This window comes from Heptranchias perlo, chromosome 12 (assembly GCF_035084215.1).
Source record: "Heptranchias perlo isolate sHepPer1 chromosome 12, sHepPer1.hap1, whole genome shotgun sequence".
In the NCBI taxonomy this organism is placed as follows: Eukaryota; Metazoa; Chordata; class Chondrichthyes; order Hexanchiformes; family Hexanchidae; genus Heptranchias; species Heptranchias perlo.
In genome coordinates, this window is record NC_090336.1 from 68,279,704 (window position 1) to 68,305,889 (window position 26,186).

General features: G+C 50.0%; 7 non-coding genes and 15 pseudogenes across 7 annotated transcripts; 7 read left to right on the top strand and 15 right to left on the bottom strand.

Annotated features, from left to right (window-relative positions):
• Positions 1-850: 850 nt before the first annotated feature.
• On the bottom strand, positions 851-979 carry LOC137330467 (U2 spliceosomal RNA; annotated as a pseudogene).
• An 844-nt stretch (positions 980-1,823) lies between these two features.
• On the bottom strand, positions 1,824-2,029 carry LOC137328887 (U2 spliceosomal RNA; annotated as a pseudogene).
• Positions 2,030-3,261: 1,232 nt separating this feature from the next.
• LOC137329904 (U1 spliceosomal RNA) lies at positions 3,262-3,427 on the top strand. Its single transcript, XR_010964986.1, has one exon. It is a non-coding gene; the product is annotated as a U1 spliceosomal RNA (small nuclear RNA).
• A 906-nt stretch (positions 3,428-4,333) lies between these two features.
• Positions 4,334-4,462, bottom strand: LOC137330388 (U2 spliceosomal RNA; annotated as a pseudogene).
• An 844-nt stretch (positions 4,463-5,306) lies between these two features.
• On the bottom strand, positions 5,307-5,512 carry LOC137328888 (U2 spliceosomal RNA; annotated as a pseudogene).
• A 1,231-nt stretch (positions 5,513-6,743) lies between these two features.
• LOC137330151 (U1 spliceosomal RNA) lies at positions 6,744-6,909 on the top strand. Its single transcript, XR_010965012.1, has one exon. It is a non-coding gene; the product is annotated as a U1 spliceosomal RNA (small nuclear RNA).
• A 936-nt stretch (positions 6,910-7,845) lies between these two features.
• On the bottom strand, positions 7,846-7,974 carry LOC137330468 (U2 spliceosomal RNA; annotated as a pseudogene).
• Positions 7,975-8,818: 844 nt separating this feature from the next.
• Positions 8,819-9,024, bottom strand: LOC137328889 (U2 spliceosomal RNA; annotated as a pseudogene).
• A 1,231-nt stretch (positions 9,025-10,255) lies between these two features.
• On the top strand, positions 10,256-10,421 carry LOC137330162 (U1 spliceosomal RNA). Its single transcript, XR_010965013.1, has one exon. It is a non-coding gene; the product is annotated as a U1 spliceosomal RNA (small nuclear RNA).
• A 936-nt stretch (positions 10,422-11,357) lies between these two features.
• LOC137330469 (U2 spliceosomal RNA) lies at positions 11,358-11,486 on the bottom strand (annotated as a pseudogene).
• An 844-nt stretch (positions 11,487-12,330) lies between these two features.
• On the bottom strand, positions 12,331-12,536 carry LOC137328890 (U2 spliceosomal RNA; annotated as a pseudogene).
• A 1,232-nt stretch (positions 12,537-13,768) lies between these two features.
• LOC137328934 (U1 spliceosomal RNA) lies at positions 13,769-13,934 on the top strand. Its single transcript, XR_010964875.1, has one exon. It is a non-coding gene; the product is annotated as a U1 spliceosomal RNA (small nuclear RNA).
• A 906-nt stretch (positions 13,935-14,840) lies between these two features.
• On the bottom strand, positions 14,841-14,969 carry LOC137330390 (U2 spliceosomal RNA; annotated as a pseudogene).
• An 844-nt stretch (positions 14,970-15,813) lies between these two features.
• LOC137328891 (U2 spliceosomal RNA) lies at positions 15,814-16,019 on the bottom strand (annotated as a pseudogene).
• A 1,231-nt stretch (positions 16,020-17,250) lies between these two features.
• LOC137330174 (U1 spliceosomal RNA) lies at positions 17,251-17,416 on the top strand. Its single transcript, XR_010965016.1, has one exon. It is a non-coding gene; the product is annotated as a U1 spliceosomal RNA (small nuclear RNA).
• A 935-nt stretch (positions 17,417-18,351) lies between these two features.
• On the bottom strand, positions 18,352-18,480 carry LOC137330391 (U2 spliceosomal RNA; annotated as a pseudogene).
• Positions 18,481-19,324: 844 nt separating this feature from the next.
• On the bottom strand, positions 19,325-19,529 carry LOC137328812 (U2 spliceosomal RNA; annotated as a pseudogene).
• Positions 19,530-20,761: 1,232 nt separating this feature from the next.
• On the top strand, positions 20,762-20,927 carry LOC137328163 (U1 spliceosomal RNA). The gene has a single exon (XR_010964651.1). It is a non-coding gene; the product is annotated as a U1 spliceosomal RNA (small nuclear RNA).
• Positions 20,928-21,837: 910 nt separating this feature from the next.
• On the bottom strand, positions 21,838-21,966 carry LOC137330392 (U2 spliceosomal RNA; annotated as a pseudogene).
• Positions 21,967-22,810: 844 nt separating this feature from the next.
• On the bottom strand, positions 22,811-23,015 carry LOC137328813 (U2 spliceosomal RNA; annotated as a pseudogene).
• A 1,231-nt stretch (positions 23,016-24,246) lies between these two features.
• LOC137328174 (U1 spliceosomal RNA) lies at positions 24,247-24,412 on the top strand. Its single transcript, XR_010964662.1, has one exon. It is a non-coding gene; the product is annotated as a U1 spliceosomal RNA (small nuclear RNA).
• Positions 24,413-25,336: 924 nt separating this feature from the next.
• LOC137330393 (U2 spliceosomal RNA) lies at positions 25,337-25,465 on the bottom strand (annotated as a pseudogene).
• Positions 25,466-26,186: the final 721 nt, after the last annotated feature.

Below are 26,186 nucleotides of genomic sequence, written 5' to 3' on the forward strand. Positions count from 1 at the left end.
TCAGTCAGTCTCTCACTCAGAGCTGCTGTGGAAGGAAACCTTTTTAAAAAGAACTTGCATATCGAAAGAAAGATGTGTCTCAAGCTGCCGGGGCCCTGTCCATTGTCACGTTAATGGCTGGACTGCTTTGACCAGGAGACCTGTTTCCTGGGTCGGAGGTGTGAGATTCCAGGGGACCTGCTTTGTGCTGATTTCCAATGGCCGTCCCTCCCTCCCTCCCCCCAGGCCTTCCTTCTGAACACCTTTGTCGTTTTATCGAGGGCCAGAAGCCTGCCTGTGAAAGGGAAGGATCAGCCGGTCGGCCCCCTGCTGGTCGCTGCTGCTCGTGGAGCAGGCGTGCGTGTCCTCAGCCTCTCGGACAGGTTCCTCAGGCGGTTGAGGCAGCTCCCCCAGGTGGCCCAGTGGTCGAGGACGCAACCTTTTAAATCGCTGAGACCCGGGTTCCAATCCCGGTCGGGGGGATGATTTTCTGGTGCAGATTAATTGGCACCACTCAAAGAAAGTCTCCCCTCCTGAGCGCAATGCTCCACCCTCACCACCACTGCCTTTTCCTCACCGAGACAAACAGACAGTCCGTCCAGTCCAGGAGCGCAGTTTTCATTTGTACTCAGACCCTGCTTGTTTAAAGTTAAGTTATTTTGCAGTTTGAATTATAATCGCTGCCTGCGTGCGAGCGAGCGAGCGAGCGAGCGAGCGAGCGAACGAGCGGCACTCAGCCCAGGAGAAGAAAAGAATAGCACTGAGCTGAGAAAGTAAGTGCAATATATCAGCTTTATTCTCAGTCATAATACGTACACACGGACAGAGACGCTGGGAAAGAGCTGTTTTTCCTTTTGAATATCTCCCCACAGGGAGGTGCACCGTTGCCAGAGACACTGCAATACTGGGTCGATGCGTGGAGTGGACGGAGCCAAGCCCCTATTCCATCTCCCTGTTGCAAAATTCAATTTAATATTCGGTCCCGAAGCCGAGAAGCGATAACCTCCTGAATAGACGTTTGCCATTTGACTGAGTGTGAAAAGACTGAGTGTCAAAGTGGAAATGGCAAGTCAAGCCCTCTGCTGGTGACACTGTTGCTACTGTAGGGAGCCATGTGTTCAGCCTTCTGTATATGTTTGCAGGGGATTGAGGGCAACTCCCCTGATGGTCTAGTGGTTAGGACGCAACATTTAAAACTCGTTGAGACCCGGGTTCGAATCCCGGTCAGGGGATGATTTTCTGGTGCAGATTAATTGGCACCGTTCAAGAAAATCTCCCATCCTGAGCGCAATGCTCCACCCAAACCAGTGCCTTTTACTCACCTTAACACTCAGTTAGCAGCACAGTTTGATCTCACAGCTTCCAATGTGGCCATTCACAGTGCACTCCCTCCAAACACACACGCACTGTCTGCTCGCATTTTTAAAGTCAGCAACGTGAAGTTATTTCGCCTCTCGCTTGTGGCAGTTTAAACGTTAACATTGTGTCTCTCTCGCGCTCTCTGTTTCGGGAAATGTCTGACTTGGAAACAATTAATTCTGGAACTGCCAGTTTAAAACTGCAGTAATTTTTCACACAACAACTGGAGTTAAATGTTTCAGGTCAGGAGACCAAGTCTGTGGAAGGTGGCACGTCCCAATACACAGGCTTGCAGCTTCCTGAAAAGTGACCTGAGACTGACGTCTTTCCCTCCAAGGTAAAACTGCAAGAGGGAAAAGGAAGAAAGGGAATGGCACTCATCCATCCCAGGAGTAAACAAGAAAACCACAGTTGCAATATCTCAGCATTCTGAGTAATAATACAGGCTCCAAAAATCCGTTCAGCATTTTGAATATCTCCCCACAGGGAGGTGCACCGTTGCCAGAGACACTGTAATACTGGGTCGATGCGTGGAGTGGACGGAGCAAGCTCTTGTTCCATCTCCCTGTTCCAAAAATCAATTTAATATTTGGTCCCCAGATAGGGGACATATCAGATATTAAACTGATAAGAACAGAAACTTTTTTTTTTTTTTTTCTGACACTCTGGGGTGCCTTATTGCCTTACAGATTCATTCCAGATTCCTTGCAGTGACATTACATCAAGCCAAAGCTCTACAAGCCAAAGCTCTACACTCTGCCCGAGGGGATTTCTCCCTGACTGCATCCCCCCGGCATACAATGGCAGGAAGGCTCCAAATGGTTGCCTTCCCCCACTTGACCACTTGATCTTCGCCAAAAGGCCGAGAAGCGATAACGCGCTCGATGCGAATTGATCTCCGCTCCTGTTTTCCCTCCCTCTTTGGTCTCTGGCTGACTGTGTCTAAAGCAGTCTAGAAGCACTGCCGTTCTCTCCCACTCTGGCCACATTTTTGCCACCGTTTCTAATTGCAACAGTGGATCAGTTTAAAGAAGTTGCCGTTTTTTCCTTTCTTGCTACGATTGCTTGACAGATTGGTAAATTTGCCAGTCGGCCACCGATCAGATGGGAGAAGGTGGTGTCTCAACGGACCTCCGTCAGTCAGTCTCAGTCACTAACTCACTGCCGTGGAAGGAAACCGCTTTAAAGAAAACTAGTGACGTGACGTGACGTGTCTCACAGCGAGTGAGTGAGATTGCAACGGCCAATTGAGAAAGAGGTGAGGTGCTGACAATCAGCAGCTCGTGTTTAAACGTTCATTCCACAGCAGGCAAGACCAATCAAAAGAAAATACTGCAGATGCTGGCTCGGCTGGCTGGGCTGGCTGGCTGGAAATGGGAAATAAATACACAAGACGTGTTAAAGGCTGGTTAAACTGTCGAAAGAAACAAGGCGTTAATGTTTCAGAAGTGCCTATTGAAAGATGTCTCTCAAGCTGCTCCCTGACTGGGCCCTGTCCATTGTCACGTTAATCCCAGGGCGGGGGCGGGACTGCTTTGACCAGGAGACCTGTTTTCTGGGACGCAGGTGTGACATTCCAGGGAGTGCACCTGCTTTGTGCTGATTCGAAACGACCACGACAACGGCAACTTGCAGTTCTATATTACCACGACAACGCGCGTGTATATATTGCTACAGCAACAACTGGAGGCGGGACATTTCCCTTGAAGGGCGACATGCAAACAACCATCGCCGGCACCGCATCGCTGCAGTATTTTCTCCCAGAGTGTATCATCGGATATACGGTACGATATTTGAGCGGAATTAATCTCTCAGAGCATCAGCACGTTGCGAGCGAAGGGACGTTTTGATTCTTAAAACCTGCCCTTGCAATCGTAAAAGGTAGCGAATGCTGTCTAGTGGCAGTGTGTGGCGACACAAGGCATACTTACCTGGCAGGGGAGAATCTGTGATCCCGAAGGCGGATCTCCCAGGACGAGGCTAGCCCATTGCACTTGGGGTGTGCGCTGATGCCTGCGATGTCCCCAAATGCGGGATACTCGACTGCAAAATTTGTGGTAGTGGGGGACTGCGTTCGCGCTCTCCCCTGCATCGAAACGAAAAGTTAGATTGTCGACCCCGCGGTCCACCAATCGGATGGGTGACGGTGTTGTGTGTGTGTGTGTACGTATGTCAGTCAGTCTCTCACTCAGAGCTGCTGTGGAAGGAAACCTTTTTAAAAAGAACTTGCATATCGAAAGAAAGATGTGTCTCAAGCTGCCGGGGCCCTGTCCATTGTCACGTTAATGGCTGGACTGCTTTGACCAGGAGACCTGTTTCCTGGGTCGGAGGTGTGAGATTCCAGGGGACCTGCTTTGTGCTGATTTCCAATGGCCGTCCCTCCCTCCCTCCCCCCAGGCCTTCCTTCTGAACACCTTTGTCGTTTTATCGAGGGCCAGAAGCCTGCCTGTGAAAGGGAAGGATCAGCCGGTCGGCCCCCTGCTGGTCGCTGCTGCTCGTGGAGCAGGCGTGCGTGTCCTCAGCCTCTTGGACAGGTTCCTCAGGCGGTTCCCAGGTGGCCCAGTGGTCGAGGACGCAACCTTTTAAATCGTTGAGACCCGGGTTCCAATCCCGGTCGGGGGGATGATTTTCTGGTGCAGATTAATTGGCACCACTCAAAGAAAGTCTCCCCTCCTGAGCGCAATGCTCCACCCTCACCACCACTGCCTTTTCCTCACCGAGACAAACAGACAGTCCGTCCAGTCCAGGAGCGCAGTTTTCATTTGTACTCAGACCCTGCTTGTTTAAAGTTAAGTTATTTTGCAGTTTGAATTATAATCGCTGCCTGCGTGCGAGCGAGCAAGCGAACGAGCGGCACTCAGCCCAGGAGAAGAAAAGAATACCACTGAGCTGAGAAAGTAAGTGCAATATATCAGCTTTATTCTCAGTCATAATACGTACACACGGACAGAGACGCTGGGAAAGAGCTGTTTTTCCTTTTGAATATCTCCCCACAGGGAGGTGCACCGTTGCCAGAGACACTGCAATACTGGGTCGATGCGTGGAGTGGACGGAGCCAAGCCCCTATTCCATCTCCCTGTTGCAAAATTCAATTTAATATTCGGTCCCAAAGCCGAGAAGCGATAACCTCCTGAATAGACGTTTGCCATTTGACTGAGTGTGAAAAGACTGAGTGTCAAAGTGGAAATGGCAACTCAAGCCCTCTGCTGGTGACACTGCTGCTACTGTAGGGAGCCATGTGTTCAGCCTTCTGTATATGTTTGCAGGGGATTGAGGGCAACTCCCCTGATGGTCTAGTGGTTAGGACGCAACATTTAAAACTCGTTGAGACCCGGGTTCGAATCCCGGTCAGGGGATGATTTTCTGGTGCAGATTAATTGGCACCGTTCAAGAAAATCTCCCATCCTGAGCGCAATGCTCCACCCAAACCAGTGCCTTTTACTCACCTTAACACTCAGTTAGCAGCACAGTTTGATCTCACAGCTTCCAATGTGGCCATTCACAGTGCACTCCCTCCAAACACACACGCACTGTCTGCTCGCATTTTTAAAGTCAGCAACGTGAAGTTATTTCGCCTCTCGCTTGTGGCAGTTTAAACGTTAACATTGTGTCTCTCTCGCGCTCTCTGTTTCGGGAAATGTCTGACTTGGAAACAATTAATTCTGGAACTGCCAGTTTAAAACTGCAGTAATTTTTCACACAACAACTGGAGTTAAATGTTTCAGGTCAGGAGACCAAGTCTGTGGAAGGTGGCACGTCCCAATACACAGGCTTGCAGCTTCCTGAAAAGTGACCTGAGACTGACGTCTTTCCCTCCAAGGTAAAACTGCAAGAGGGAAAAGGAAGAAAGGGAGTGGCACTCATCCATCCCAGGAGTAAACAAGAAAACCACAGTTGCAATATCTCAGCATTCTGAGTAATAATACAGGCTCCAAAAATCCGTTCAGCATTTTGAATATCTCCCCACAGGGAGGTGCACCGTTGCCAGAGACACTGTAATACTGGGTCGATGCGTGGAGTGGACGGAGCAAGCTCTTGTTCCATCTCCCTGTTCCAAAAATCAATTTAATATTTGGTCCCCAGATAGGGGACATATCAGATATTAAACTGATAAGAACAGAAACTTTTTTTTTTTTTTTTCTGACACTCTGGGGTGCCTTATTGCCTTACAGATTCATTCCAGATTCCTTGCAGTGACATTACATCAAGCCAAAGCTCTACAAGCCAAAGCTCTACACTCTGCCCGAGGGGATTTCTCCCTGACTGCATCCCCCCGGCATACAATGGCAGGAAGGCTCCAAATGGTTGCCTTCCCCCACTTGACCACTTGATCTTCGCCAAAAGGCCGAGAAGCGATAACGCGCTCGATGCGAATTGATCTCCGCTCCTGTTTTCCCTCCCTCTTTGGTCTCTGGCTGACTGTGTCTAAAGCAGTCTAGAAGCACTGCCGTTCTCTCCCACTCTGGCCACATTTTTGCCACCGTTTCTAATTGCAACAGTGGATCAGTTTAAAGAAGTTGCCGTTTTTTCCTTTCTTGCTACGATTGCTTGACAGATTGGTAAATTTGCCAGTCGGCCACCGATCAGATGGGAGAAGGTGGTGTCTCAACGGACCTCCGTCAGTCAGTCTCAGTCACTAACTCACTGCCGTGGAAGGAAACCGCTTTAAAGAAAACTAGTGACGTGACGTGACGTGTCTCACAGCGAGTGAGTGAGATTGCAACGGCCAATTGAGAAAGAGGTGAGGTGCTGACAATCAGCAGCTCGTGTTTAAACGTTCATTCCACAGCAGGCAAGACCAATCAAAAGAAAATACTGCAGATGCTGGCTCGGCTGGCTGGGCTGGCTGGCTGGAAATGGGAAATAAATACACAAGACGTGTTAAAGGCTGGTTAAACTGTCGAAAGAAACAAGGCGTTAATGTTTCAGAAGTGCCTATTGAAAGATGTCTCTCAAGCTGCTCCCTGACTGGGCCCTGTCCATTGTCACGTTAATCCCAGGGCGGGGCGGGACTGCTTTGACCAGGAGACCTGTTTTCTGGGACGCAGGTGTGACATTCCAGGGAGTGCACCTGCTTTGTGCTGATTCGAAACGACCACGACAACGGCAACTTGCAGTTCTATATTACCACGACAACGCGCGTGTATATATTGCTACAGCAACAACTGGAGGCGGGACATTTCCCTTGAAGGGCGACATGCAAACAACCATCGCCGGCACCGCATCGCTGCAGTATTTTCTCCCAGAGTGTATCATCGGATATACGGTACGATATTTGAGCGGAATTAATCTCTCAGAGCATCAGCACGTTGCGAGCGAAGGGACGTTTTGATTCTTAAAACCTGCCCTTGCAATCGTAAAAGGTAGCGAATGCTGTCTAGTGGCAGTGTGTGGCGACACAAGGCATACTTACCTGGCAGGGGAGAATCTGTGATCCCGAAGGCGGATCTCCCAGGACGAGGCTAGCCCATTGCACTTGGGGTGTGCGCTGACGCCTGCGATGTCTCCAAATGCGGGATACTCGACTGCAAAATTTGTGGTAGTGGGGGACTGCGTTCGCGCTCTCCCCTGCATCGAAACGAAAAGTTAGATTGTCGACCCCGCGGTCCACCAATCGGATGGGTGACGGTGTTGTGTGTGTGTGTGTGTGTGTGTGTGTGTGTGTACGTATGTCAGTCAGTCTCTCACTCAGAGCTGCTGTGGAAGGAAACCTTTTTAAAAAGAACTTGCATATCGAAAGAAAGATGTGTCTCAAGCTGCCGGGGCCCTGTCCATTGTCACGTTAATGGCTGGACTGCTTTGACCAGGAGACCTGTTTCCTGGGTCGGAGGTGTGAGATTCCAGGGGACCTGCTTTGTGCTGATTTCCAACGGCCGTCCCTCCCTCCCCCCAGGCCTTCCTTCTGAACACCTTTGTCGTTTTATCGAGGGCCAGAAGCCTGCCTGTGAAAGGGAAGGATCAGCCGGTCGGCCCCCTGCTGGTCGCTGCTGCTCGTGGAGCAGGCGTGCGTGTCCTCAGCCTCTTGGACAGGTTCCTCAGGCGGTTCCCAGGTGGCCCAGTGGTCGAGGACGCAACCTTTTAAATCGCTGAGACCCGGGTTCCAATCCCGGTCGGGGGGATGATTTTCTGGTGCAGATTAATTGGCACCACTCAAAGAAAGTCTCCCCTCCTGAGCGCAATGCTCCACCCTCACCACCACTGCCTTTTCCTCACCGAGACAAACAGACAGTCCGTCCAGTCCAGGAGCGCAGTTTTCATTTGTACTCAGACCCTGCTTGTTTAAAGTTAAGTTATTTTGCAGTTTGAATTATAATCGCTGCCTGCGTGCGAGCGAGCGAGCGAGCGAGCGAGCGAGCGAACGAGCGGCACTCAGCCCAGGAGAAGAAAAGAATAGCACTGAGCTGAGAAAGTAAGTGCAATATATCAGCTTTATTCTCAGTCATAATACGTACACACGGACAGAGACGCTGGGAAAGAGCTGTTTTTCCTTTTGAATATCTCCCCACAGGGAGGTGCACCGTTGCCAGAGACACTGCAATACTGGGTCGATGCGTGGAGTGGACGGAGCCAAGCCCCTATTCCATCTCCCTGTTGCAAAATTCAATTTAATATTCGGTCCCGAAGCCGAGAAGCGATAACCTCCTGAATAGACGTTTGCCATTTGACTGAGTGTGAAAAGACTGAGTGTCAAAGTGGAAATGGCAAGTCAAGCCCTCTGCTGGTGACACTGTTGCTACTGTAGGGAGCCATGTGTTCAGCCTTCTGTATATGTTTGCAGGGGATTGAGGGCAACTCCCCTGATGGTCTAGTGGTTAGGACGCAACATTTAAAACTCGTTGAGACCCGGGTTCGAATCCCGGTCAGGGGATGATTTTCTGGTGCAGATTAATTGGCACCGTTCAAGAAAATCTCCCATCCTGAGCGCAATGCTCCACCCAAACCAGTGCCTTTTACTCACCTTAACACTCAGTTAGCAGCACAGTTTGATCTCACAGCTTCCAATGTGGCCATTCACAGTGCACTCCCTCCAAACACACACGCACTGTCTGCTCGCATTTTTAAAGTCAGCAACGTGAAGTTATTTCGCCTCTCGCTTGTGGCAGTTTAAACGTTAACATTGTGTCTCTCTCGCGCTCTCTGTTTCGGGAAATGTCTGACTTGGAAACAATTAATTCTGGAACTGCCAGTTTAAAACTGCAGTAATTTTTCACACAACAACTGGAGTTAAATGTTTCAGGTCAGGAGACCAAGTCTGTGGAAGGTGGCACGTCCCAATACACAGGCTTGCAGCTTCCTGAAAAGTGACCTGAGACTGACGTCTTTCCCTCCAAGGTAAAACTGCAAGAGGGAAAAGGAAGAAAGGGAGTGGCACTCATCCATCCCAGGAGTAAACAAGAAAACCACAGTTGCAATATCTCAGCATTCTGAGTAATAATACAGGCTCCAAAAATCCGTTCAGCATTTTGAATATCTCCCCACAGGGAGGTGCACCGTTGCCAGAGACACTGTAATACTGGGTCGATGCGTGGAGTGGACGGAGCAAGCTCTTGTTCCATCTCCCTGTTCCAAAAATCAATTTAATATTTGGTCCCCAGATAGGGGACATATCAGATATTAAACTGATAAGAACAGAAACTTTTTTTTTTTTTTTTCTGACACTCTGGGGTGCCTTATTGCCTTACAGATTCATTCCAGATTCCTTGCAGTGACATTACATCAAGCCAAAGCTCTACAAGCCAAAGCTCTACACTCTGCCCGAGGGGATTTCTCCCTGACTGCATCCCCCCGGCATACAATGGCAGGAAGGCTCCAAATGGTTGCCTTCCCCCACTTGACCACTTGATCTTCGCCAAAAGGCCGAGAAGCGATAACGCGCTCGATGCGAATTGATCTCCGCTCCTGTTTTCCCTCCCTCTTTGGTCTCTGGCTGACTGTGTCTAAAGCAGTCTAGAAGCACTGCCGTTCTCTCCCACTCTGGCCACATTTTTGCCACCGTTTCTAATTGCAACAGTGGATCAGTTTAAAGAAGTTGCCGTTTTTTCCTTTCTTGCTACGATTGCTTGACAGATTGGTAAATTTGCCAGTCGGCCACCGATCAGATGGGAGAAGGTGGTGTCTCAACGGACCTCCGTCAGTCAGTCTCAGTCACTAACTCACTGCCGTGGAAGGAAACCGCTTTAAAGAAAACTAGTGACGTGACGTGACGTGTCTCACAGCGAGTGAGTGAGATTGCAACGGCCAATTGAGAAAGAGGTGAGGTGCTGACAATCAGCAGCTCGTGTTTAAACGTTCATTCCACAGCAGGCAAGACCAATCAAAAGAAAATACTGCAGATGCTGGCTCGGCTGGCTGGGCTGGCTGGCTGGAAATGGGAAATAAATACACAAGACGTGTTAAAGGCTGGTTAAACTGTCGAAAGAAACAAGGCGTTAATGTTTCAGAAGTGCCTATTGAAAGATGTCTCTCAAGCTGCTCCCTGACTGGGCCCTGTCCATTGTCACGTTAATCCCAGGGCGGGGCGGGACTGCTTTGACCAGGAGACCTGTTTTCTGGGACGCAGGTGTGACATTCCAGGGAGTGCACCTGCTTTGTGCTGATTCGAAACGACCACGACAACGGCAACTTGCAGTTCTATATTACCACGACAACGCGCGTGTATATATTGCTACAGCAACAACTGGAGGCGGGACATTTCCCTTGAAGGGCGACATGCAAACAACCATCGCCGGCACCGCATCGCTGCAGTATTTTCTCCCAGAGTGTATCATCGGATATACGGTACGATATTTGAGCGGAATTAATCTCTCAGAGCATCAGCACGTTGCGAGCGAAGGGACGTTTTGATTCTTAAAACCTGCCCTTGCAATCGTAAAAGGTAGCGAATGCTGTCTAGTGGCAGTGTGTGGCGACACAAGGCATACTTACCTGGCAGGGGAGAATCTGTGATCCCGAAGGCGGATCTCCCAGGACGAGGCTAGCCCATTGCACTTGGGGTGTGCGCTGACGCCTGCGATGTCTCCAAATGCGGGATACTCGACTGCAAAATTTGTGGTAGTGGGGGACTGCGTTCGCGCTCTCCCCTGCATCGAAACGAAAAGTTAGATTGTCGACCCCGCGGTCCACCAATCGGATGGGTGACGGTGTTGTGTGTGTGTGTGTGTGTGTGTGTGTGTGTGTACGTATGTCAGTCAGTCTCTCACTCAGAGCTGCTGTGGAAGGAAACCTTTTTAAAAAGAACTTGCATATCGAAAGAAAGATGTGTCTCAAGCTGCCGGGGCCCTGTCCATTGTCACGTTAATGGCTGGACTGCTTTGACCAGGAGACCTGTTTCCTGGGTCGGAGGTGTGAGATTCCAGGGGACCTGCTTTGTGCTGATTTCCAACGGCCGTCCCTCCCTCCCCCCAGGCCTTCCTTCTGAACACCTTTGTCGTTTTATCGAGGGCCAGAAGCCTGCCTGTGAAAGGGAAGGATCAGCCGGTCGGCCCCCTGCTGGTCGCTGCTGCTCGTGGAGCAGGCGTGCGTGTCCTCAGCCTCTTGGACAGGTTCCTCAGGCGGTTCCCAGGTGGCCCAGTGGTCGAGGACGCAACCTTTTAAATCGCTGAGACCCGGGTTCCAATCCCGGTCGGGGGGATGATTTTCTGGTGCAGATTAATTGGCACCACTCAAAGAAAGTCTCCCCTCCTGAGCGCAATGCTCCACCCTCACCACCACTGCCTTTTCCTCACCGAGACAAACAGACAGTCCGTCCAGTCCAGGAGCGCAGTTTTCATTTGTACTCAGACCCTGCTTGTTTAAAGTTAAGTTATTTTGCAGTTTGAATTATAATCGCTGCCTGCGTGCGAGCGAGCGAGCGAGCGAGCGAGCGAGCGAACGAGCGGCACTCAGCCCAGGAGAAGAAAAGAATAGCACTGAGCTGAGAAAGTAAGTGCAATATATCAGCTTTATTCTCAGTCATAATACGTACACACGGACAGAGACGCTGGGAAAGAGCTGTTTTTCCTTTTGAATATCTCCCCACAGGGAGGTGCACCGTTGCCAGAGACACTGCAATACTGGGTCGATGCGTGGAGTGGACGGAGCCAAGCCCCTATTCCATCTCCCTGTTGCAAAATTCAATTTAATATTCGGTCCCGAAGCCGAGAAGCGATAACCTCCTGAATAGACGTTTGCCATTTGACTGAGTGTGAAAAGACTGAGTGTCAAAGTGGAAATGGCAAGTCAAGCCCTCTGCTGGTGACACTGTTGCTACTGTAGGGAGCCATGTGTTCAGCCTTCTGTATATGTTTGCAGGGGATTGAGGGCAACTCCCCTGATGGTCTAGTGGTTAGGACGCAACATTTAAAACTCGTTGAGACCCGGGTTCGAATCCCGGTCAGGGGATGATTTTCTGGTGCAGATTAATTGGCACCGTTCAAGAAAATCTCCCATCCTGAGCGCAATGCTCCACCCAAACCAGTGCCTTTTACTCACCTTAACACTCAGTTAGCAGCACAGTTTGATCTCACAGCTTCCAATGTGGCCATTCACAGTGCACTCCCTCCAAACACACACGCACTGTCTGCTCGCATTTTTAAAGTCAGCAACGTGAAGTTATTTCGCCTCTCGCTTGTGGCAGTTTAAACGTTAACATTGTGTCTCTCTCGCGCTCTCTGTTTCGGGAAATGTCTGACTTGGAAACAATTAATTCTGGAACTGCCAGTTTAAAACTGCAGTAATTTTTCACACAACAACTGGAGTTAAATGTTTCAGGTCAGGAGACCAAGTCTGTGGAAGGTGGCACGTCCCAATACACAGGCTTGCAGCTTCCTGAAAAGTGACCTGAGACTGACGTCTTTCCCTCCAAGGTAAAACTGCAAGAGGGAAAAGGAAGAAAGGGAATGGCACTCATCCATCCCAGGAGTAAACAAGAAAACCACAGTTGCAATATCTCAGCATTCTGAGTAATAATACAGGCTCCAAAAATCCATTCAGCATTTTGAATATCTCCCCACAGGGAGGTGCACCGTTGCCAGAGACACTGTAATACTGGGTCGATGCGTGGAGTGGACGGAGCAAGCTCTTGTTCCATCTCCCTGTTCCAAAAATCAATTTAATATTTGGTCCCCAGATAGGGGACATATCAGATATTAAACTGATAAGAACAGAAACTTTTTTTTTTTTTTTTCTGACACTCTGGGGTGCCTTATTGCCTTACAGATTCATTCCAGATTCCTTGCAGTGACATTACATCAAGCCAAAGCTCTACAAGCCAAAGCTCTACACTCTGCCCGAGGGGATTTCTCCCTGACTGCATCCCCCCGGCATACAATGGCAGGAAGGCTCCAAATGGTTGCCTTCCCCCACTTGACCACTTGATCTTCGCCAAAAGGCCGAGAAGCGATAACGCGCTCGATGCGAATTGATCTCCGCTCCTGTTTTCCCTCCCTCTTTGGTCTCTGGCTGACTGTGTCTAAAGCAGTCTAGAAGCACTGCCGTTCTCTCCCACTCTGGCCACATTTTTGCCACCGTTTCTAATTGCAACAGTGGATCAGTTTAAAGAAGTTGCCGTTTTTTCCTTTCTTGCTACGATTGCTTGACAGATTGGTAAATTTGCCAGTCAGCCACCGATCAGATGGGAGAAGGTGGTGTCTCAACGGACCTCCGTCAGTCAGTCTCAGTCACTAACTCACTGCCGTGGAAGGAAACCGCTTTAAAGAAAACTAGTGACGTGACGTGACGTGTCTCACAGCGAGTGAGTGAGATTGCAACGGCCAATTGAGAAAGAGGTGAGGTGCTGACAATCAGCAGCTCGTGTTTAAACGTTCATTCCACAGCAGGCAAGACCAATCAAAAGAAAATACTGCAGATGCTGGCTCGGCTGGCTGGGCTGGCTGGCTGGAAATGGGAAATAAATACACAAGACGTGTTAAAGGCTGGTTAAACTGTCGAAAGAAACAAGGCGTTAATGTTTCAGAAGTGCCTATTGAAAGATGTCTCTCAAGCTGCTCCCTGACTGGGCCCTGTCCATTGTCACGTTAATCCCAGGGCGGGGGCGGGACTGCTTTGACCAGGAGACCTGTTTTCTGGGACGCAGGTGTGACATTCCAGGGAGTGCACCTGCTTTGTGCTGATTCGAAACGACCACGACAACGGCAACTTGCAGTTCTATATTACCACGACAACGCGCGTGTATATATTGCTACAGCAACAACTGGAGGCGGGACATTTCCCTTGAAGGGCGACATGCAAACAACCATCGCCGGCACCGCATCGCTGCAGTATTTTCTCCCAGAGTGTATCATCGGATATACGGTACGATATTTGAGCGGAATTAATCTCTCAGAGCATCAGCACGTTGCGAGCGAAGGGACGTTTTGATTCTTAAAACCTGCCCTTGCAATCGTAAAAGGTAGCGAATGCTGTCTAGTGGCAGTGTGTGGCGACACAAGGCATACTTACCTGGCAGGGGAGAATCTGTGATCCCGAAGGCGGATCTCCCAGGACGAGGCTAGCCCATTGCACTTGGGGTGTGCGCTGACGCCTGCGATGTCCCCAAATGCGGGATACTCGACTGCAAAATTTGTGGTAGTGGGGGACTGCGTTCGCGCTCTCCCCTGCATCGAAACGAAAAGTTAGATTGTCGACCCCGCGGTCCACCAATCGGATGGGTGACGGTGTTGTGTGTGTGTGTGTACGTATGTCAGTCAGTCTCTCACTCAGAGCTGCTGTGGAAGGAAACCTTTTTAAAAAGAACTTGCATATCGAAAGAAAGATGTGTCTCAAGCTGCCGGGGCCCTGTCCATTGTCACGTTAATGGCTGGACTGCTTTGACCAGGAGACCTGTTTCCTGGGTCGGAGGTGTGAGATTCCAGGGGACCTGCTTTGTGCTGATTTCCAATGGCCGTCCCTCCCTCCCTCCCCCCAGGCCTTCCTTCTGAACACCTTTGGCGTTTTATCGAGGGCCAGAAGCCTGCCTGTGAAAGGGAAGGATCAGCCGGTCGGCCCCCTGCTGGTCGCTGCTGCTCGTGGAGCAGGCGTGCGTGTCCTCAGCCTCTCGGACAGGTTCCTCAGGCGGTTCCCAGGTGGCCCAGTGGTCGAGGACGCAACCTTTTAAATCGTTGAGACCCGGGTTCCAATCCCGGTCGGGGGGATGATTTTCTGGTGCAGATTAATTGGCACCACTCAAAGAAAGTCTCCCCTCCTGAGCGCAATGCTCCACCCTCACCACCACTGCCTTTTCCTCACCGAGACAAACAGACAGTCCGTCCAGTCCAGGAGCGCAGTTTTCATTTGTACTCAGACCCTGCTTGTTTAAAGTTAAGTTATTTTGCAGTTTGAATTATAATCGCTGCCTGCGTGCGAGCGAGCGAGCGAACGAGCGGCACTCAGCCCAGGAGAAGAAAAGAATACCACTGAGCTGAGAAAGTAAGTGCAATATATCAGCTTTATTCTCAGTCATAATACGTACACACGGACAGAGACGCTGGGAAAGAGCTGTTTTTCCTTTTGAATATCTCCCCACAGGGAGGTGCACCGTTGCCAGAGACACTGCAATACTGGGTCGATGCGTGGAGTGGACGGAGCCAAGCCCCTATTCCATCTCCCTGTTGCAAAATTCAATTTAATATTCGGTCCCAAAGCCGAGAAGCGATAACCTCCTGAATAGACGTTTGCCATTTGACTGAGTGTGAAAAGACTGAGTGTCAAAGTGGAAATGGCAACTCAAGCCCTCTGCTGGTGACACTGCTGCTACTGTAGGGAGCCATGTGTTCAGCCTTCTGTATATGTTTGCAGGGGATTGAGGGCAACTCCCCTGATGGTCTAGTGGTTAGGACGCAACATTTAAAACTCGTTGAGACCCGGGTTCGAATCCCGGTCAGGGGATGATTTTCTGGTGCAGATTAATTGGCACCGTTCAAGAAAATCTCCCATCCTGAGCGCAATGCTCCACCCAAACCAGTGCCTTTTACTCACCTTAACACTCAGTTAGCAGCACAGTTTGATCTCACAGCTTCCAATGTGGCCATTCACAGTGCACTCCCTCCAAACACACACGCACTGTCTGCTCGCATTTTTAAAGTCAGCAACGTGAAGTTATTTCGCCTCTCGCTTGTGGCAGTTTAAACGTTAACATTGTGTCTCTCTCGCGCTCTCTGTTTCGGGAAATGTCTGACTTGGAAACAATTAATTCTGGAACTGCCAGTTTAAAACTGCAGTAATTTTTCACACAACAACTGGAGTTAAATGTTTCAGGTCAGGAGACCAAGTCTGTGGAAGGTGGCACGTCCCAATACACAGGCTTGCAGCTTCCTGAAAAGTGACCTGAGACTGACGTCTTTCCCTCCAAGGTAAAACTGCAAGAGGGAAAAGGAAGAAAGGGAGTGGCACTCATCCATCCCAGGAGTAAACAAGAAAACCACAGTTGCAATATCTCAGCATTCTGAGTAATAATACAGGCTCCAAAAATCCGTTCAGCATTTTGAATATCTCCCCACAGGGAGGTGCACCGTTGCCAGAGACACTGTAATACTGGGTCGATGCGTGGAGTGGACGGAGCAAGCTCTTGTTCCATCTCCCTGTTCCAAAAATCAATTTAATATTTGGTCCCCAGATAGGGGACATATCAGATATTAAACTGATAAGAACAGAAACTTTTTTTTTTTTTTTTCTGACACTCTGGGGTGCCTTATTGCCTTACAGATTCATTCCAGATTCCTTGCAGTGACATTACATCAAGCCAAAGCTCTACAAGCCAAAGCTCTACACTCTGCCCGAGGGGATTTCTCCCTGACTGCATCCCCCCGGCATACAATGGCAGGAAGGCTCCAAATGGTTGCCTTCCCCCACTTGACCACTTGATCTTCGCCAAAAGGCCGAGAAGCGATAACGCGCTCGATGCGAATTGATCTCCGCTCCTGTTTTCCCTCCCTCTTTGGTCTCTGGCTGACTGTGTCTAAAGCAGTCTAGAAGCACTGCCGTTCTCTCCCACTCTGGCCACATTTTTGCCACCGTTTCTAATTGCAACAGTGGATCAGTTTAAAGAAGTTGCCGTTTTTTCCTTTCTTGCTACGATTGCTTGACAGATTGGTAAATTTGCCAGTCGGCCACCGATCAGATGGGAGAAGGTGGTGTCTCAACGGACCTCCGTCAGTCAGTCTCAGTCACTAACTCACTGCCGTGGAAGGAAACCGCTTTAAAGAAAACTAGTGACGTGACGTGACGTGTCTCACAGCGAGTGAGTGAGATTGCAACGGCCAATTGAGAAAGAGGTGAGGTGCTGACAATCAGCAGCTCGTGTTTAAACGTTCATTCCACAGCAGGCAAGACCAATCAAAAGAAAATACTGCAGATGCTGGCTCGGCTGGCTGGGCTGGCTGGCTGGAAATGGGAAATAAATACACAAGACGTGTTAAAGGCTGGTTAAACTGTCGAAAGAAACAAGGCGTTAATGTTTCAGAAGTGCCTATTGAAAGATGTCTCTCAAGCTGCTCCCTGACTGGGCCCTGTCCATTGTCACGTTAATCCCAGGGCGGGGCGGGACTGCTTTGACCAGGAGACCTGTTTTCTGGGACGCAGGTGTGACATTCCAGGGAGTGCACCTGCTTTGTGCTGATTCGAAACGACCACGACAACGGCAACTTGCAGTTCTATATTACCACGACAACGCGCGTGTATATATTGCTACAGCAACAACTGGAGGCGGGACATTTCCCTTGAAGGGCGACATGCAAACAACCATCGCCGGCACCGCATCGCTGCAGTATTTTCTCCCAGAGTGTATCATCGGATATACGGTACGATATTTGAGCGGAATTAATCTCTCAGAGCATCAGCACGTTGCGAGCGAAGGGACGTTTTGATTCTTAAAACCTGCCCTTGCAATCGTAAAAGGTAGCGAATGCTGTCTAGTGGCAGTGTGTGGCGACACAAGGCATACTTACCTGGCAGGGGAGAATCTGTGATCCCGAAGGCGGATCTCCCAGGACGAGGCTAGCCCATTGCACTTGGGGTGTGCGCTGACGCCTGCGATGTCTCCAAATGCGGGATACTCGACTGCAAAATTTGTGGTAGTGGGGGACTGCGTTCGCGCTCTCCCCTGCATCGAAACGAAAAGTTAGATTGTCGACCCCGCGGTCCACCAATCGGATGGGTGACGGTGTTGTGTGTGTGTGTGTGTGTGTGTGTGTGTGTGTACGTATGTCAGTCAGTCTCTCACTCAGAGCTGCTGTGGAAGGAAACCTTTTTAAAAAGAACTTGCATATCGAAAGAAAGATGTGTCTCAAGCTGCCGGGGCCCTGTCCATTGTCACGTTAATGGCTGGACTGCTTTGACCAGGAGACCTGTTTCCTGGGTCGGAGGTGTGAGATTCCAGGGGACCTGCTTTGTGCTGATTTCCAATGGCCGTCCCTCCCTCCCTCCCCCCAGGCCTTCCTTCTGAACACCTTTGTCGTTTTATCGAGGGCCAGAAGCCTGCCTGTGAAAGGGAAGGATCAGCCGGTCGGCCCCCTGCTGGTCGCTGCTGCTCGTGGAGCAGGCGTGCGTGTCCTCAGCCTCTCGGACAGGTTCCTCAGGCGGTTGAGGCAGCTCCCCCAGGTGGCCCAGTGGTCGAGGACGCAACCTTTTAAATCGCTGAGACCCGGGTTCCAATCCCGGTCGGGGGGATGATTTTCTGGTGCAGATTAATTGGCACCACTCAAAGAAAGTCTCCCCTCCTGAGCGCAATGCTCCACCCTCACCACCACTGCCTTTTCCTCACCGAGACAAACAGACAGTCCGTCCAGTCCAGGAGCGCAGTTTTCATTTGTACTCAGACCCTGCTTGTTTAAAGTTAAGTTATTTTGCAGTTTGAATTATAATCGCTGCCTGCGTGCGAGCGAGCGAGCGAACGAGCGGCACTCAGCCCAGGAGAAGAAAAGAATACCACTGAGCTGAGAAAGTAAGTGCAATATATCAGCTTTATTCTCAGTCATAATACGTACACACGGACAGAGACGCTGGGAAAGAGCTGTTTTTCCTTTTGAATATCTCCCCACAGGGAGGTGCACCGTTGCCAGAGACACTGCAATACTGGGTCGATGCGTGGAGTGGACGGAGCCAAGCCCCTATTCCATCTCCCTGTTGCAAAATTCAATTTAATATTCGGTCCCAAAGCCGAGAAGCGATAACCTCCTGAATAGACGTTTGCCATTTGACTGAGTGTGAAAAGACTGAGTGTCAAAGTGGAAATGGCAACTCAAGCCCTCTGCTGGTGACACTGCTGCTACTGTAGGGAGCCATGTGTTCAGCCTTCTGTATATGTTTGCAGGGGATTGAGGGCAACTCCCCTGATGGTCTAGTGGTTAGGACGCAACATTTAAAACTCGTTGAGACCCGGGTTCGAATCCTGGTCAGGGGATGATTTTCTGGTGCAGATTAATTGGCACCGTTCAAGAAAATCTCCCATCCTGAGCGCAATGCTCCACCCAAACCAGTGCCTTTTCCTCACCTTAACACTCAGTTAGCAGCACAGTTTGATCTCACAGCTTCCAATGTGGCCATTCACAGTGCACTCCCTCCAAACACACACGCACTGTCTGCTCGCATTTTTAAAGTCAGCAACGTGAAGTTATTTCGCCTCTCGCTTGTGGCAGTTTAAACGTTAACATTGTGTCTCTCTCGCGCTCTCTGTTTCGGGAAATGTCTGACTTGGAAACAATTAATTCTGGAACTGCCAGTTTAAAACTGCAGTAATTTTTCACACAACAACTGGAGTTAAATGTTTCAGGTCAGGAGACCAAGTCTGTGGAAGGTGGCACGTCCCAATACACAGGCTTGCAGCTTCCTGAAAAGTGACCTGAGACTGACGTCTTTCCCTCCAAGGTAAAACTGCAAGAGGGAAAAGGAAGAAAGGGAATGGCACTCATCCATCCCAGGAGTAAACAAGAAAACCACAGTTGCAATATCTCAGCATTCTGAGTAATAATACAGGCTCCAAAAATCCGTTCAGCATTTTGAATATCTCCCCACAGGGAGGTGCACCGTTGCCAGAGACACTGTAATACTGGGTCGATGCGTGGAGTGGACGGAGCAAGCTCTTGTTCCATCTCCCTGTTCCAAAAATCAATTTAATATTTGGTCCCCAGATAGGGGACATATCAGATATTAAACTGATAAGAACAGAAACTTTTTTTTTTTTTTTCTGACACTCTGGGGTGCCTTATTGCCTTACAGATTCATTCCAGATTCCTTGCAGTGACATTACATCAAGCCAAAGCTCTACAAGCCAAAGCTCTACACTCTGCCCGAGGGGATTTCTCCCTGACTGCATCCCCCCGGCATACAATGGCAGGAAGGCTCCAAACGGTTGCCTTCCCCCACTTGACCACTTGATCTTCGCCAAAAGGCCGAGAAGCGATAACGCGCTCGATGCGAATTGATCTCCGCTCCTGTTTTCCCTCCCTCTTTGGTCTCTGGCTGACTGTGTCTAAAGCAGTCTGGAAGCACTGCCGTTCTCTCCCACTCTGGGCACATTTTTGCCACCGTTTCTAATTGCAACAGTGGATCAGTTTAAAGAAGTTGCCGTTTTTTCCTTTCTTGCTAGGATTGCTTGACAGATTGGTAAATTTGCCAGTCGGCCACCGATCAGATGGGAGAAGGTGGCGTCTCAACGGACCTCCGTCAGTCAGTCTCAGTCACTAACTCACTGCCGTGGAAGGAAACCGCTTTAAAGAAAACTAGTGACGTGACGTGACGTGTCTCACAGCGAGTGAGTGAGATTGCAACGGCCAATTGAGAAAGAGGTGAGGTGCTGACAATCAGCAGCTCGTGTTTAAACGTTCATTCCACAGCAGGCAAGACCAATCAAAAGAAAATACTGCAGATGCTGGCTGGGCTGGCTGGGCTGGCTGGCTGGAAATGGGAAATAAAAACACAAGACGTGTTAAAGGCTGGTTAAACTGTCGAAAGAAACAAGGCGTTAATGTTTCAGAAGTGCCTATTGAAAGGTGTCTCTCAAGCTGCTCCCTGACTGGGCCCTGTCCATTGTCACGTTAATCCCAGGGCGGGGGCGGGACTGCTTTGACCAGGAGACCTGTTTTCTGGGACGCAGGTGTGACATTCCAGGGAGTGCACCTGCTTTGTGCTGATTCGAAACGACCACGACAACGGCAACTTGCAGTTCTATATTACCACGACAACGCGCGTGTATATATTGCTACAGCAACAACTGGAGGCGGGACATTTCCCTTGAAGGGCGACATGCAAACAACCATCGCCGGCACCGCATCGCTGCAGTATTTTCTCCCAGAGTGTATCATCGGATATACGGTACGATATTTGAGCGGAATTAATCTCTCAGAGCATCAGCACGTTGCGAGCGAAGGGACGTTTTGATTCTTAAAACCTGCCCTTGCAATCGTAAAAGGTAGCGAATGCTGTCTAGTGGCAGTGTGTGGCGACCCAAGGCATACTTACCTGGCAGGGGAGAATCTGTGATCCCGAAGGCGGATCTCCCAGGATGAGGCTAGCCCATTGCACTTGGGGTGTGCGCTGACGCCTGCGATGTCCCCAAATGCGGGATACTCGACTGCAAAATTTGTGGTAGTGGGGGACTGCGTTCGCGCTCTCCCCTGCATCGAAACGAAAAGTTAGATTGTCGACCCCGCGGTCCACCAATCGGATGGGTGACGGTGTTGTGTGTGTGTGTGTGTGTACGTATGTCAGTCAGTCTCTCACTCAGAGCTGCTGTGGAAGGAAACCTTTTTAAAAAGAACTTGCATATCGAAAGAAAGATGTGTCTCAAGCTGCCGGGGCCCTGTCCATTGTCACGTTAATGGCTGGACTGCTTTGACCAGGAGACCTGTTTCCTGGGTCGGAGGTGTGAGATTCCAGGGGACCTGCTTTGTGCTGATTTCCAATGGCCGTCCCTCCCTCCCTCCCCCCAGGCCTTCCTTCTGAACACCTTTGTCGTTTTATCGAGGGCCAGAAGCCTGCCTGTGAAAGGGAAGGATCAGCCGGTCGGCCCCCTGCTGGTCGCTGCTGCTCGTGGAGCAGGCGTGCGTGTCCTCAGCCTCTTGGACAGGTTCCTCAGGCGGTTCCCAGGTGGCCCAGTGGTCGAGGACGCAACCTTTTAAATCGTTGAGACCCGGGTTCCAATCCCGGTCGGGGGGATGATTTTCTGGTGCAGATTAATTGGCACCACTCAAAGAAAGTCTCCCCTCCTGAGCGCAATGCTCCACCCTCACCACCACTGCCTTTTCCTCACCGAGACAAACAGACAGTCCGTCCAGTCCAGGAGCGCAGTTTTCATTTGTACTCAGACCCTGCTTGTTTAAAGTTAAGTTATTTTGCAGTTTGAATTATAATCGCTGCCTGCGTGCGAGCGAGCGAGCGAACGAGCGGCACTCAGCCCAGGAGAAGAAAAGAATACCACTGAGCTGAGAAAGTAAGTGCAATATATCAGCTTTATTCTCAGTCATAATACGTACACACGGACAGAGACGCTGGGAAAGAGCTGTTTTTCCTTTTGAATATCTCCCCACAGGGAGGTGCACCGTTGCCAGAGACACTGCAATACTGGGTCGATGCGTGGAGTGGACGGAGCCAAGCCCCTATTCCATCTCCCTGTTGCAAAATTCAATTTAATATTCGGTCCCAAAGCCGAGAAGCGATAACCTCCTGAATAGACGTTTGCCATTTGACTGAGTGTGAAAAGACTGAGTGTCAAAGTGGAAATGGCAACTCAAGCCCTCTGCTGGTGACACTGCTGCTACTGTAGGGAGCCATGTGTTCAGCCTTCTGTATATGTTTGCAGGGGATTGAGGGCAACTCCCCTGATGGTCTAGTGGTTAGGACGCAACATTTAAAACTCGTTGAGACCCGGGTTCGAATCCCGGTCAGGGGATGATTTTCTGGTGCAGATTAATTGGCACCGTTCAAGAAAATCTCCCATCCTGAGCGCAATGCTCCACCCAAACCAGTGCCTTTTACTCACCTTAACACTCAGTTAGCAGCACAGTTTGATCTCACAGCTTCCAATGTGGCCATTCACAGTGCACTCCCTCCAAACACACACGCACTGTCTGCTCGCATTTTTAAAGTCAGCAACGTGAAGTTATTTCGCCTCTCGCTTGTGGCAGTTTAAACGTTAACATTGTGTCTCTCTCGCGCTCTCTGTTTCGGGAAATGTCTGACTTGGAAACAATTAATTCTGGAACTGCCAGTTTAAAACTGCAGTAATTTTTCACACAACAACTGGAGTTAAATGTTTCAGGTCAGGAGACCAAGTCTGTGGAAGGTGGCACGTCCCAATACACAGGCTTGCAGCTTCCTGAAAAGTGACCTGAGACTGACGTCTTTCCCTCCAAGGTAAAACTGCAAGAGGGAAAAGGAAGAAAGGGAATGGCACTCATCCATCCCAGGAGTAAACAAGAAAACCACAGTTGCAATATCTCAGCATTCTGAGTAATAATACAGGCTCCAAAAATCCGTTCAGCATTTTGAATATCTCCCCACAGGGAGGTGCACCGTTGCCAGAGACACTGTAATACTGGGTCGATGCGTGGAGTGGACGGAGCAAGCTCTTGTTCCATCTCCCTGTTCCAAAAATCAATTTAATATTTGGTCCCCAGATAGGGGACATATCAGATATTAAACTGATAAGAACAGAAACTTTTTTTTTTTTTTTCTGACACTCTGGGGTGCCTTATTGCCTTACAGATTCATTCCAGATTCCTTGCAGTGACATTACATCAAGCCAAAGCTCTACAAGCCAAAGCTCTACACTCTGCCCGAGGGGATTTCTCCCTGACTGCATCCCCCCGGCATACAATGGCAGGAAGGCTCCAAATGGTTGCCTTCCCCCACTTGACTACTTGATCTTCGCCAAAAGGCCGAGAAGCGATAACGCGCTCGATGCGAATTGATCTCCGCTCCTGTTTTCCCTCCCTCTTTGGTCTCTGGCTGACTGTGTCTAAAGCAGTCTGGAAGCACTGCCGTTCTCTCCCACTCTGGGCACATTTTTGCCACCGTTTCTAATTGCAACAGTGGATCAGTTTAAAGAAGTTGCCGTTTTTTCCTTTCTTGCTAGGATTGCTTGACAGATTGGTAAATTTGCCAGTCGGCCACCGATCAGATGGGAGAAGGTGGCGTCTCAACGGACCTCCGTCAGTCAGTCTCAGTCACTAACTCACTGCCGTGGAAGGAAACCGCTTTAAAGAAAACTAGTGACGTGACGTGACGTGTCTCACAGCGAGTGAGTGAGATTGCAACGGCCAATTGAGAAAGAGGTGAGGTGCTGACAATCAGCAGCTCGTGTTTAAACGTTCATTCCACAGCAGGCAAGACCAATCAAAAGAAAATACTGCAGATGCTGGCTCGGCTGGCTGGGCTGGCTGGCTGGAAATGGGAAATAAAAACACAAGACGTGTTAAAGGCTGGTTAAACTGTCGAAAGAAACAAGGCGTTAATGTTTCAGAAGTGCCTATTGAAAGATGTCTCTCAAGCTGCTCCCTGACTGGGCCCTGTCCATTGTCACGTTAATCCCAGGGCGGGGCGGGACTGCTTTGACCAGGAGACCTGTTTTCTGGGACGCAGGTGTGACATTCCAGGGAGTGCACCTGCTTTGTGCTGATTCGAAACGACCACGACAACGGCAACTTGCAGTTCTATATTACCACGACAACGCGCGTGTATATATTGCTACAGCAACAACTGGAGGCGGGACATTTCCCTTGAAGGGCGACATGCAAACAACCATCGCCGGCACCGCATCGCTGCAGTATTTTCTCCCAGAGTGTATCATCGGATATACGGTACGATATTTGAGCGGAATTAATCTCTCAGAGCATCAGCACGTTGCGAGCGAAGGGACGTTTTGATTCTTAAAACCTGCCCTTGCAATCGTAAAAGGTAGCGAATGCTGTCTAGTGGCAGTGTGTGGCGACCCAAGGCATACTTACCTGGCAGGGGAGAATCTGTGATCCCGAAGGCGGATCTCCCAGGATGAGGCTAGCCCATTGCACTTGGGGTGTGCGCTGACGCCTGCGATGTCCCCAAATGCGGGATACTCGACTGCAAAATTTGTGGTAGTGGGGGACTGCGTTCGCGCTCTCCCCTGCATCGAAACGAAAAGTTAGATTGTCGACCCCGCGGTCCACCAATCGGATGGGTGACGGTGTTGTGTGTGTGTGTGTGTGTGTGTGTGTGTGTGTACGTATGTCAGTCAGTCTCTCACTCAGAGCTGCTGTGGAAGGAAACCTTTTTAAAAAGAACTTGCATATCGAAAGAAAGATGTGTCTCAAGCTGCCGGGGCCCTGTCCATTGTCACGTTAATGGCTGGACTGCTTTGACCAGGAGACCTGTTTCCTGGGTCGGAGGTGTGAGATTCCAGGGGACCTGCTTTGTGCTGATTTCCAATGGCCGTCCCTCCCTCCCTCCCCCCAGGCCTTCCTTCTGAACACCTTTGTCGTTTTATCGAGGGCCAGAAGCCTGCCTGTGAAAGGGAAGGATCAGCCGGTCGGCCCCCTGCTGGTCGCTGCTGCTCGTGGAGCAGGCGTGCGTGTCCTCAGCCTCTTGGACAGGTTCCTCAGGCGGTTCCCAGGTGGCCCAGTGGTCGAGGACGCAACCTTTTAAATCGTTGAGACCCGGGTTCCAATCCCGGTCGGGGGGATGATTTTCTGGTGCAGATTAATTGGCACCACTCAAAGAAAGTCTCCCCTCCTGAGCGCAATGCTCCACCCTCACCACCACTGCCTTTTCCTCACCGAGACAAACAGACAGTCCGTCCAGTCCAGGAGCGCAGTTTTCATTTGTACTCAGACCCTGCTTGTTTAAAGTTAAGTTATTTTGCAGTTTGAATTATAATCGCTGCCTGCGTGCGAGCGAGCGAGCGAACGAGCGGCACTCAGCCCAGGAGAAGAAAAGAATACCACTGAGCTGAGAAAGTAAGTGCAATATATCAGCTTTATTCTCAGTCATAATACGTACACACGGACAGAGACGCTGGGAAAGAGCTGTTTTTCCTTTTGAATATCTCCCCACAGGGAGGTGCACCGTTGCCAGAGACACTGCAATACTGGGTCGATGCGTGGAGTGGACGGAGCCAAGCCCCTATTCCATCTCCCTGTTGCAAAATTCAATTTAATATTCGGTCCCAAAGCCGAGAAGCGATAACCTCCTGAATAGACGTTTGCCATTTGACTGAGTGTGAAAAGACTGAGTGTCAAAGTGGAAATGGCAACTCAAGCCCTCTGCTGGTGACACTGCTGCTACTGTAGGGAGCCATGTGTTCAGCCTTCTGTATATGTTTGCAGGGGATTGAGGGCAACTCCCCTGATGGTCTAGTGGTTAGGACGCAACATTTAAAACTCGTTGAGACCCGGGTTCGAATCCCGGTCAGGGGATGATTTTCTGGTGCAGATTAATTGGCACCGTTCAAGAAAATCTCCCATCCTGAGCGCAATGCTCCACCCAAACCAGTGCCTTTTACTCACCTTAACACTCAGTTAGCAGCACAGTTTGATCTCACAGCTTCCAATGTGGCCATTCACAGTGCACTCCCTCCAAACACACACGCACTGTCTGCTCGCATTTTTAAAGTCAGCAACGTGAAGTTATTTCGCCTCTCGCTTGTGGCAGTTTAAACGTTAACATTGTGTCTCTCTCGCGCTCTCTGTTTCGGGAAATGTCTGACTTGGAAACAATTAATTCTGGAACTGCCAGTTTAAAACTGCAGTAATTTTTCACACAACAACTGGAGTTAAATGTTTCAGGTCAGGAGACCAAGTCTGTGGAAGGTGGCACGTCCCAATACACAGGCTTGCAGCTTCCTGAAAAGTGACCTGAGACTGACGTCTTTCCCTCCAAGGTAAAACTGCAAGAGGGAAAAGGAA